Below are 12307 nucleotides of genomic sequence, written 5' to 3'. Positions count from 1 at the left end.
CTGGAACGTAGAATTGTTAACAGCTAATCCATCGAATGCAGCCATGTGCAGCTAGTATCCACTATCCAGCAAAGTATACATTAATTAACTGAAACTCCGGTGGGTGGGCGTTGCATGTTTCATGCTTGGTTTCAGTTGAGGAATTTGTTAGTCAGTAGGGAGATTCAGAGACGCTTCTTGCTTACAAAGATCGAATATTATGAAAACTTAAAGGAACTCCAGACCGTTTACTTTTGCTAGGTATAAACACGCACGTCTCCCCCAATTATTCATAGTGACGTGAAAACTTCCAACATCTTACTTGATGATAACTATATGGCCAAAGTGTTAGACTTTGGAGCCTCTATACTAGCCCCGTTTGACAAAGAGCAGTTTGTCACAATGGTTCAAGGTACGTGTGGCTATCTTGATCCTAAATACATGCAAACATGCCAGTTAACAGACAAAAGTGACGTGTACAGTTTTGGAGTTATCCTTTTAGAGACCCTCACCGTCCAGTTGCCACTAAAGCTTGAGGGGTGTGAGAAGCCAAGAAGCTTGTCATTGATTTTCCTTTCTGCTATGAAGAAGAATAATCTACAAGATGTGTTGGTGAGCCAAGTGAAAGGCCAAACAAGTATGGAGTTGTTGAGAGGAATTGCAGACCTGGCTAAGGAATACCTAGAAATTAATGTGTAGTGACAACAAACCATCCATGAAAGATGTCGCTGATGGGCTAAACGGACTGAGAAAACTTTCACGGCATCCCTAGGCACAGCTCGACATGAATATGGATGAAAAAAAGATCTTCTTAGAGGAGAATCTGCTAGTGGTTATGAAATAGAATTAGGTGGGAACCATCCCATAAACCCACGAAGTTCCTATTATGCAAGATGACTGAACATGCATAATGATTCTTAAATTACTACATGCAGATACATGTGTTCCTTCTGAACCTTGTTACGACATTTATTTTATTTTGAGGTAGTATTGCTGCTAATGTGTGTATCTTTTCTACAGTAATAGGGAGCCTATCTCCTACAACTCCACAATTTGTAAATTCCAAATTGTGTTTTTAAACCATTTGATGTGTGATGTATGATCAACAACAAAAGCCCATTGGACATCAATTTGAAGAAAAGCTAGCACACGATGGGTTTAGGACGTTGTCTTGTACGTAATTCATAGATTGTCATTTGTAGCTAGCAGTCTAGCACACGATCGGCTTGTTGTGGTGCACGCTGAAGATCCCTCCTCTGTACCCACCGCCGCCACGGCCACCGTACCTCACCACCGGCCCGTCGGTGCCGTAGACCTCCTCCCCATTCGGCCCTCTCGGCCGGCGCCTCCCGCCGGCCACCAAGTACCCGCAACAGCAGCAGCAGAGGATGACCAGCGCCACCACAGCCGCGACAGGGAGGGCGACGGCCAAGGCGGAGCCCGCCCGCTGCTCCATTGCCATGGCCCACTCCCGGATCCCGGCGACGAGCGCCGGGAACGCGGATGCGAGGAAGCGGAATAGCTCGGCAAGCTTCTTCACGACAACGCCCCACGGGATGGGATGCCCGTCGTGTCCTTGGAGGAGGACGAAGTCGAAAGCTCCCTGTGCCGTGATGAGCTTTCTGATCCTTGGCGCCGCCATCGGCCTGCACGATACTTTTTTTTTTGAGGGAATCGGCCTGCACGATACTGCTGTTCTTGGTGGGTCTTGGCCTGATTAGGCGATGATTATTTTCGCGGGGACAAACGACGATCGAGCCGATCCGACGACTAGCTGTGGTGTTGGTGTTATTGTTAGGAGATAAAGGGTGTATATATATATATATATCATGTCAGAGCCGACGGGCGGCCGATTGCCCTCGTCAACGTCAGCGTCGATTTTCCTTTTTTCCGTTACTCCCTAAGTTGCTTGCTTGTCTTGCAGTCAGTGACGTTTCTGATGCTCCACCTCACTTGTATCTGTTTCTCACAAAAAAAAACCCTCAGTTGTATCTAAATCATGAAAGCAGAGAGATAATCAACAAACTGATGATTTATACACTAGTAGAAAACGAAGATTTAAAACCGGTTCGTAAGGGCCTTTAGTGCCGGTTTTGTAACCGGCACTAAAGTGTGGGCACTAAAGACCCCCCTTTAGTACCGGTTCGGCACGAACCGCCACTAAAGACCCACCACGTGGCGTGAGCTCGCGCCGTGGCATGGGGGATCTTTAGTACCGGTTGGTGTTACCAACCGGTACTAAAGTTTTTTTTTTGATTTTTTTTAAATTTTGGAAAAAAATTGAATATTTTTTCGATTTTCAATTTTTTTGAATTGAATTATTTGATATATTATACGTTTTTTTCCGACATCGTATGCAAAAGTTATAGCCGTTTTACATTTTCCCTACATTTTTTGCAAAACATGTCCAAATTTAAGTTTTCAATTTTTCATAACTAGTAGGTGTAGTAATATAACTACCTTTCGAAGGATTTTATTTTCTGAATTTTTTATCATTTTCTTTTGATTTTTTTCAAAACTGAAATGGCGATAGGGGGCGGGGGGAGGGGTGGGTGGGTAGAATTTGGAAATTGCCCTATTACCGGTTTAGTTCCGGTTCATGGTACGAACCGGTACTAAAGGTTAGCCCTTTATTACCGGTTTGTGCCACGAACCGGTACTAAAGGTGATCATGGGGCTCTGGCCTGACGCCAGCCTGCCACCACCCCTTTAGCACCGGTTCGTGACACGAACCGGTATTAAAGGTTCAACACGAACCGACATTAATGCATAGCCGTTCGAACTGGCACTAATGGTGCCATTAGTACCGGGCCAAAATTGAACCGGGACTAATGTGTCTCACATTAGGTCCTTTTTCTACTAGTGATATGTTGCGTGTAAAGCTTTGAGTAATTTCGTAGTAGTGTTGTTGATGTCTGGTCCACTCGGATCGACATATGGTGCATCATAGGCGTCGTGCCAGGAGGGTATAATTAATTTTAGTTATTTATTGTGTGGCAAGTTGCAATGCGCGGCTGCAATCAACTTATCTAGTGATTCTGGAACTTAGTCGGCTGGTTGTAATGGAAAGTATCATATACTAGTATCATGCATATGATATTAGTGTATAATACTACCTCTTTAATGCATAGTATCATATATTAGTATCATGTAGTATTCTATTTATTGTCATGCATGACACAAAATAGCATAACATTTATTATGATACGGTATCATGATATGATAGTACATCATCTCTTTCTTCATTTAATGCTATGCCACCTCATCAAATTGCCTAGTTGGCAATGCATGATACTAGCTATGATACTACTATTACGACCAGCCGAATTGTTAACAGCTAAGCCATCGAATGCAGCTAGTATCCACTATCTAGTACGTAGTATATTAACTGAAACCGCGGTGAGTGGGTGTTACAGGTTTTATGTTTGCTTCCAATGGAGGAATTTGTTAATCAGTAGGAAGATTCAGAGACGTTTCTTTTTTAAAATAATTCGAATATTATGAACACTCGACGGCGACTCTAGACTGTTTACTTTGCTAGGTAAACACGATCGTGGTCCGGCCGCCACTATGTGCCCATGTCGCCGTGGCTGGACAAGTTTCCCACAGACTTTCTTTGTAGTTAAGTAATAATTTTGGGTATAGCAGCTTTTCCAAGCAAGTCTCTGACAGTTGGCGTCAACAGCTCCCCGTGCGTGCATAGAGGGGTGGAGCCCAATGGACCAACCCTGTACCAACGGCTACGGGGTCCAAAAGAATTTAGTGATATTTTTTATTTTAATTTTTTTTGAGTAACCAAAGGGCTTTATTGAATTATAGTAACGTTCTCAGGAATACAAGTATAATATCAGGTACATAAATCAGCCAAACATGGCGCCCAGTGGCTAGAGTTGTAGATGCTTTAGCAAGAGCATTTTTTTTTAAAAAAAAGAGGATGATCCCCGGCCTCTGCATCTGGGAGATGCATACGGCCACTTTATTGATTATTCTCGAGGACCTTACAAAGTATTACAACAATGTGCCTGAATCCACCATCTTGGCAACATATGCCGCTACTCCTATCCAAAATAATGAAGGGGTGCTAGCTGGGCCACTATCCAAACCACTCACCTAAGCCTAACATCAAAAGTCGGAAGCCGAAACTCATTCGGAAGCCCCAGCCGAGCCACATACCGGGTCTAGGGCACAATCCGGTCAGACGCACTCGTGTGTCGTCGCCGCCATCTTCCACAGGTCTTCAGATCATATTGAGGCTTCTACCTTGTCTGGCCACTCTGCCATCGATGTCACCATGACGCCAGACAACAACCTCCTCCTGCGCGAGCCCATCTTCGCACGTCGGATGCCGAGTCTCCACAGCGCCATGCCATCGATCTCCGCCGCCATCAAAGTTTGGGACGAAACACCGCTCCACCATCCCTCCAGCCAGCACTTGCTCCAAGACGATGCCCCCAGAAGGGAAAGCGATAGAACGCCATCATCATCCGATCCGGAAGACCCAGATCTGGGGTTTCCCCCTGAGCACCCCGAACCTGATGGCGCAGACTACCAACGATGCCTCGACCATCGGCAGTAGCTCCACCAGACGAGCGTCGCCTACGTCGCCGCAGCCTCCAAGATGAAGCTGGCCAGAATGCATGTGTCGACATCGAACCGCCGCCACTTCCACCGCCGCTTGAGCAGCCCCCGAGCAACGCCTTCGGGAAGGAGCACGCCACCGTGGTGTCGTCGTCGCTTGGAACAGGGGGGTCTGAGGTTTTCACCTGAGCTCCTGGGAGGGGTGGAAGGAAGGAGATCCTCTCCGAAGCCTCCAACGAGGGAAGCAACACCCAAAGGCACTGCCATCGGAGTGGCCGCCACGCCGGCCAAGAGATTCCCCCGGAACCCTTCCAGCCACCGGATCTGCAAGGCCAGCACCCAAGAACGGTGACCGAAGTCACCAAGGGCCGGATCCGCTGCAGATCGGAGTAGATCGGGGTCGAGGACGAACATCACCATGGCCACCAACATCCAACGAGGAACCGCCGCCGCAGCCGAAGCCCACCACCTCCCCGCCATCCACATAGCCAGGGAAGTGGCCCACCTGACTATGCTGGCGCCGCCCGCCGCCAAGTAGCGCCGTGTGCCACCAGCCATGGCCGCCGCCATGGATCCGAGCCGCAGGAGGGCCGCCAGCCGCGGGGCCCCGTGGGAGAGGAGAGCCGCACCACGGGGGGAAGACCCCGCCGCCGCCGCCACGACACGGGCTTCGCCCGGTTGTGGCCTCCGGCGGCGGCGAGGGGATTAGCTGGAGAAGGGGGGCCCGGCGGCGGCGCGGTTGGGGGCTGCCGCCCAAGTCGCCTACCCTAGGCGACGCGGGCGCCTCCGTATTTTGTTTATGACGCTCATGCCCGAAGATTGCCTTGTGAAACGAGATCCTCCGGTGATCAATTTCCCGCAGAACAGCAGCATAATGGCAGGCAGTTGGAGATTTTATGTTGTTGATGACTTCCAAACAATCAGACGTGACGAAGATGGACGACTGCAGAAGATCTGCTGCGAGCGAAAGAGCTTCATTGCATGCCTGGGCCTCCAAGCTCGTTGGGTCTACCAAGCCTTCGTAAACTACTGCAGAAGCTCCCATATACTTGCCGTTTTTGTCCCTCCAAATTGCTGCCACCGCACCGCGTCGACCATCCAGGCTGATGGCACCATCAGAATTAAGTTTTGCTTTGTCCGCCGGCGGCGCCGCGGCGGCGCCAGCCAGCAGCTTTCCTTTGCGCTGATATATGCGCCCCCTGGAGTTCTTGAGCTCACATGCATGGGACGTCTGAATGTCATCAAGAAACTTGTTAATAAAAATGAAAGTGGTAAGGGGGCTTTGGAATTGCTGATCATGTATCGCGCGCCGCGGCGCCCACCACATAGCCCACATAGAGACAAACACCGGCACCAACTCATCCGGCTGGAGAGTATCAAACAACCAGAAGAGCCATAGCCTTGGGTCTTCAGTCCGGTTAGAAATAATTACCTCCACCAGCTCCTCGTCCATGAGTGCCCAAGCACATCGGGCCATTCCGCAATCGAAAAGCGTGTGCCTCCAAGAATCATGCGCTGCCGAACAAATGCTAGACGCTGGATCTTCCGGTTTTCTCGGACATCACCAGTAGGGTGGGAGGTTCTGGCTAGTCTCCATGCGAAAACCTTAATTTTAGTTGGAACATCAGTACCCTACAGTTTGGTCCAAGATTTTCCTTCGAGGGCAGGATTAGAGTGCACTGGAACCTTTTCTAACCAAACCTTCCGTTGCTTTTTTATTGCTGCGAGTAGCCTGTAGGCCGAACATACAGAGAAGACTCCCTTGCGATCGTAGTGCAACGACCAGGAATCTTCTTGTCGTTTCGAACTGAGAGGGATATTCAGTATAGATTGTTTATCCATCTCAAAACAGTGCTCATCCAAAGCATGAACATTCCTTCCGCCACTCACCTGATCAATTAGTTCACTGACGTACACAGGTGGGTGGGGAGATTTTGCACAAACTGGGCGCAATTTAAAATCCCTGGAGATCTAGTTGTCATTCCAAATTTCCGCCGCTTCACCTGTGCCAATCCTGTTGATCAATCCGAGTTTCAGTGTGTCACGACCTTCTATGGTTGATCGCCATACTTGTGAGGGGTTGCTGCCAATCTCTGCATCCAAGATGGTACAAGAAGGGTAATAAACAGATTTTAAAATACGTGCACTGAGGGAATTAGGTTCCTGTAGGAGTCGCCATGCTTGCCGGGCCAGAAGAGCTAGATTGAAGAGTTCGATATCTCGAAAGCCCATCCCTCCCATGAATTTCGGTTGCGTATAACCTCTCAGGACGGATCCGGTTTGCCTGCTCCCTCCCCATGCTCTCATCCGTGCTCCCACTTCATCCAGCGGTTGTCTTTTTTCCTTTTTTCTTTTTAATCTAATCATCTCCCCCTGATTTTAAGAGAGTGGGGCCGGGCCTTATTTTGTTCCAATCAAATAAGCCACGTACGCGGGAGCACGGATGGGCACACGCCGGGGGAGCAGGCAAGTCTCGTCCTCCCAGGACACCCAAGCCGTCTTCCTCTCACCCTTAGTTGAGTCCCACCAAAGTTTGCGTAGCTGGCCATTAATATGTCGACATGGACTTCTCGGCAGTTTGAAGCATGCCATAGTGTCAAACGAGTCTATAGCCTAACCGTAGGTTGTTAGGATCAGTTCATGTGTTGTATAGATAATGATCAAGTTAGGTTGTTGTAGATAAATCCTAACTGAATTGTATCTATCTTGTATCCCGCCTGAGTATAAATGGAAGGCAAGGCCTAACGCATAAGTCACGGCAATTCATTCCTTTTGACTTCGTATCAGAGCGATAAGATCCTCTCCCATCGATCTCTCCCTCCCCGCCGCCACCATGTCAGGCCCTGCCGCCATCAACTCCACCACCGGTGCCCTCACCTCTCCCAACGCCGGCGTCCTCACCACTGCTGCTAGCTCCTCCGCTCCTGTCTCGATCTCCTCAATCGGCAATCTCATCACAATCCATCTGACAAGGGATAACTTTCTCCTCTGGAAGGTGCAGGTTGTCCCGACGCTCCACTCCCATGGCCTCTTCGGCTATGTCGATGGCTAGGTGCAGCCGCCGCCCTACACCATCACCATCACCACCGGCGCCGACGCTGATGCCAAGGAGGAGGCCAACCCGCTCTTCCTTCAGTGGTACCAGCGAGACCAGTTGGTGCTCATTGCACTGCGGCCCTCCATGACATGTTCTCCTCGTAGAACAAGGAAGATCTCATGCAGATGCGTTTTCAGCTGTCGAACCTGAAGAAGAAGGACCTCACCGCTACTGAATACTTCAACAAGATGAAGGGCTTTGCTGATGCTATGCCGTCCATTGGTAAGCCTCTTGGTGATGACAAGATCCTCGGCTACATGCTAGCCGGTCTTGGTTCTGAATTTGAACCTCTGGTGGCCTCCATCACTGCTCGCGAGGAGCCGATCAGCCTTGGCAGCTTTACGCGTTCCTCGTCAGTGCCGAGTTCCGCATGGAATAGCAGGCGTCCGTGGGCGAGCCGCACTCCGCCAACTCTGCAACACGCAACTCTGATGGCCAGCACAATGGCGGGCGCGACAGCCACGGAGGTCAAGCTGGAGGCCAAGGCGGTCAAGGCGATCAAGGCCGTGGCTAGGGGCGTGCTCGTGGCAAGTACATCAAGTGTCAGGTGTGCTCCAAGTTTGGCCATGACGCTCTACACTGCAGGAACCACTTTAACCATGTCTATCAACCTGAAGACAACCGTGAGCGTTCAGCAAAGCGTTCAAATTCTTCGGCATCATTCTTTTTAGTTGACTTAGGTGGAAAATGCATAGTTCACGGTTCTCTTTCTTTACCGTGTTTTCTAACAACAAAGTCTCTTTTATCATACCTTTTATTCTTAGTTTGTGGGTTATCAAGATCAACTGATGGTTCTATCTCAACATCATTGTCTGGTTTTTTATTATTTGGTTGAGTATTTTCATAAACATCAGCATTATCTTTTTCATTATCACTAGGTGAATGTTCATTACCAGACTGAGTTTCAGCATCAGAGATAGAAGTTTCATTATCATTGTCAGGAGGTTTCTCTATTTCAGATTCACTAGGAGCATGCATATTCCTATCATTTTTCTTCCTCCTTTTCTTTTTAGAAGAACTAGGTGCACTAGTGTTAGCTCTATGAGTCTTGTTCAATTCTTTTTGGGTGTCCCTCAGGATAAAGTGGTTCCTGAGTCATTTTACCTCCTCTAGTTGCAACTCTAACAGCAAAGTCATGTGTATTATTATTCATTTCATCAAGCAACTCTCTTTGAGATTTAGCAACTTGTTCTGACTGAGTTTGGAGCATAGAAGCATGCTTTCCAACACCTCTAACATCATTTGATATTCTAAATAAAAATTCACTCAAGCGAGCAATCATATCAAAATTGTATTTCAATTGTTTCATAACATTTGCATTGAAGTGATCTTGTTTTCTAATGTAGTTTTCAAACTCATAAAGGCATTGGCTAGGATGCATATTATGAGGATTATCATTATCACTTAACTTCATAAGAGAATTTACCTCTACCGCCTTAGGTAGTGGTGGTGTATTAAGCCCATGTATTTCTTCAATAGGAGGTAAATTTTTAACATCCTCAGCTTTAATACATTTTTCCTTCATAGATTTCTTTGCCTCTTGCATATCTTCAGGACTGAGATGTAATATACCCCTCTTCTTCAGAGTGGGTATAGGCGGTGGTTCAGGAAGAGTCCAATCATCATAATTTTTCAATATGTTATTCAATAATTCTTCAGCTTGACCAACAGTTCGTTCCCTGAAAACACAACCAACACAACTATCTAGGAAGTCCCTAGAAGCATCTGTGAGTCCATTATAGAAGATATAAAGTATTTCATTTTTCTTAAGAGGATGATCGGGCAAAGCATTAAGTAATTGGCAAAGCCTCCCCCAAGCTTGTGGGAGACTCTCTTCTTTAGTTTGAACAAAGTTAAATATTTCCTGTAAAGCAGCTTGTTTCTTATGAGCAGGGAAATATTTTTCAGAGAAATAATAAAGCATATCCTGGGGACTACGCACACAACTAGGAGCAAGGGTATTGTACCAAGCTTTAGCATCACCCTTTAATGAGTGAATGAATCAATCAACAAGTTGAGAAAGAGAAAGCAAAACTTACGATCTCGTCCTTTGCCGCGTGCAATGGCCACCTTGCCTCCACGTACTTGACGAACCACGTTACAAAACTTGGCGAGCTAGTCTGAATAGCATACCAACGATACGATAGCGACCTCACATTGCATTGTTAAATGATGTACATGTCGTAGGGTACAATATGCTTTCATGCGTGAAACGATTCATGCACTTGCTGCCAGAAGGCCTCGTTAAGTAGTAGTGCACACTTTACGAGGCCGTGTGCACCGCTCGCAACGAAGTTTTGGCGCAGCCGGACGCATATGCGGTTACTAGCTGTGCGTCGACGTGCCGCCGTCCAACTTTTGGGGGTGCACGTGGCAGGTGGACATTGCCGGACCATGCCACTGATCAGGGAACTTGCCCAAGAGCAAGTTGCACTGATCAGTGGTAGTTGCCCATGAGCAAATGCCACTGATCAGTGGCATTTGGTCTTCTGCAACTGCCACTCATCAGTGCACTATTCTAAGCATGGAAACATCTAAAAATAGCACCCATGTGCACCCATGCACATTTGGCAGCATCCTAAAATGGTCCTTTTTATTAAGTAGTGGAGATAGAGATTTGCGGCTATCTGTTTTCTCTTCCAATTGTTCTTCCTTTTTTACTCTATTTAAAATATACCTTGGGCATTCTCATTCATACCGCTATAACAATTTGTTGCTACTACATGCAGATACATATGTTCCTTCTGAACTTTGACAGTAGTGGAATACATGGAAAATGAGGTCATGGAACAGTTTATAAGGGGATCAGGCTAGTCTTTTTCCATCCCCATAAATAACATGATTTTGCATCCAAGACCCTAACATTTTGCATTGAACACCCTAGAGTTTTTGTTTTCTTACAAACAAGGCCTAAAATTTGACAAGTCATGGGAATTCCCGTTAGAAATTTCGGCAGCATAACACGTTTGGAAGAATACAACTATGTCTTCTATTTTGCATGTCACATGGAAAGGAAACACTATGCGGATGCATAGGCTTCGTCTTCGACCCCATGGGCGTCCATAGCTTCTCCGACAATCGAAATCCCATTGCTTCAGCTCCTTGTCCAGACCTAGCCAGATGAGATGACGCATGCCCAGCTGGAGGTTGAGCATGGTGGTAGTTCATCCGCCAAGTAAGTTAACTAGGGAATGCACCAGGGCCGTACCTAGTAAACTGGAGGCATTGTGCAAAATTTCAAATTAGGCCCTAAATAAAATATAAGTTCACTATAAAAATAAACTTTGATAGATATATCATAGATTTAATGCAATTCAATAATAATTATATCCTATCAAAAAGCATAGGGATAATTAGATTTATGCCCCTAGTTGTGTCCCACTCGTCTGTTTTACCCCTAATTCCCAAAAGTCACCGGTTCTGTCCAAGTCACTTTGATCCTCTTATGCTTTTGCCCTTTGACCGTTTGACCGTCAGTTTGAAAACTTCATAACTAATTCATACAAAATCAAAAAATGCAAATAAGATACCAAAATGTTCAGAAAAACATCACATATATGTCAATGTCATTTGCATTCGTGAAAAAAGTGTGGGAAAGTGTACATCCGAGTTTTAGCCCTTTTGATACCACCATGAATAGTAAACTCTAAAAAAATTCAAAAAAATTCAAAAACAATATGGTGGCAAAGAACGACAAGTGTTCTAAGTGCTTGCCAAGTTTCATTAGGGAACGACATTCGTGGAAGTCGTGGCAAAAAAATAATCTATTTTGGAGTGCTGATTGTTTTTTTTGCCGCGGCACCCACGAATGTTATTCCCTGATGAAACTTGACAGACACTTAAAACATTTGTCATTCTTTGCCACCAAATTATTTTTGATTTTTTTGAACTTTTATAGATTTTACTATTCATGGTGGTAGCATAAGAGCTAAAACTCGGATGGGCACTTTCCAACACTTTTTTCATGGATGCAAATGACACTGGCATATAGGTGATGTTTTTCTGAATATTTTGGTATCTTATTTGCGTTTTTCTGATTTAGTATGAATTAGTTATGAATCAAAGGGCAAAAGCATAAAAGGAGCAAAGTGATTTGGACAGAACCGGTGACTTTTGGGAATTAGGGGTAAAACAGACGAGTGTGACACAACTAGGGGCATAAATCTAGTTATCCCAAAAGCATATCTTAAAAGTGCATAACTTCATTTTTTACAGAAAACTGATAGATCCTTCTAGCACTCTTTGATACTAAATAATGCATTTGTTTCAAAATATCATACACAATATGCAGTCAATCCATCTTTGATCTTTAACTAATAAAAAATATTTAAATTTGTTGGATAATTATGCCAATATATTTTACATGCTTATTTGTTCCATTTTTCTATAATTACTTAATCTGGGTGCAAAAAGTCCAAAATGTTCATCTATTTTGAACACAAACAGTACACAATCTTAAATTGCTTCTCCATAAACAATTTTTAGATTAGGTGGGGATTGAGAGGTGAAGCCTACAAATTGTTGACTGTTGATATTCGTTGCCGTCACTAGTACTACCAATGCATAATTATCTCACGTAAACTCCAATTAATACTAGCGCTTTGCAAAATGGGGGGGTGATTTGGAGGCCCTGTGCAGGCACACACCCTGATC

General features: G+C 45.8%; 1 pseudogene; it reads left to right on the top strand.

Moving 5' to 3' along the window:
- The first annotated feature begins 7881 nt into the window (after positions 1-7881).
- LOC119359950 lies at positions 7882-8019 on the top strand (annotated as a pseudogene).
- Positions 8020-12307: the final 4288 nt, after the last annotated feature.

The sequence above is a fragment of the Triticum dicoccoides genome, chromosome 2A, assembly GCF_002162155.2.
Source record: "Triticum dicoccoides isolate Atlit2015 ecotype Zavitan chromosome 2A, WEW_v2.0, whole genome shotgun sequence".
NCBI classification, from domain to species: domain Eukaryota; kingdom Viridiplantae; phylum Streptophyta; class Magnoliopsida; order Poales; family Poaceae; genus Triticum; species Triticum dicoccoides.
This window is presented reverse-complemented; position numbering and strand designations above follow the sequence as displayed.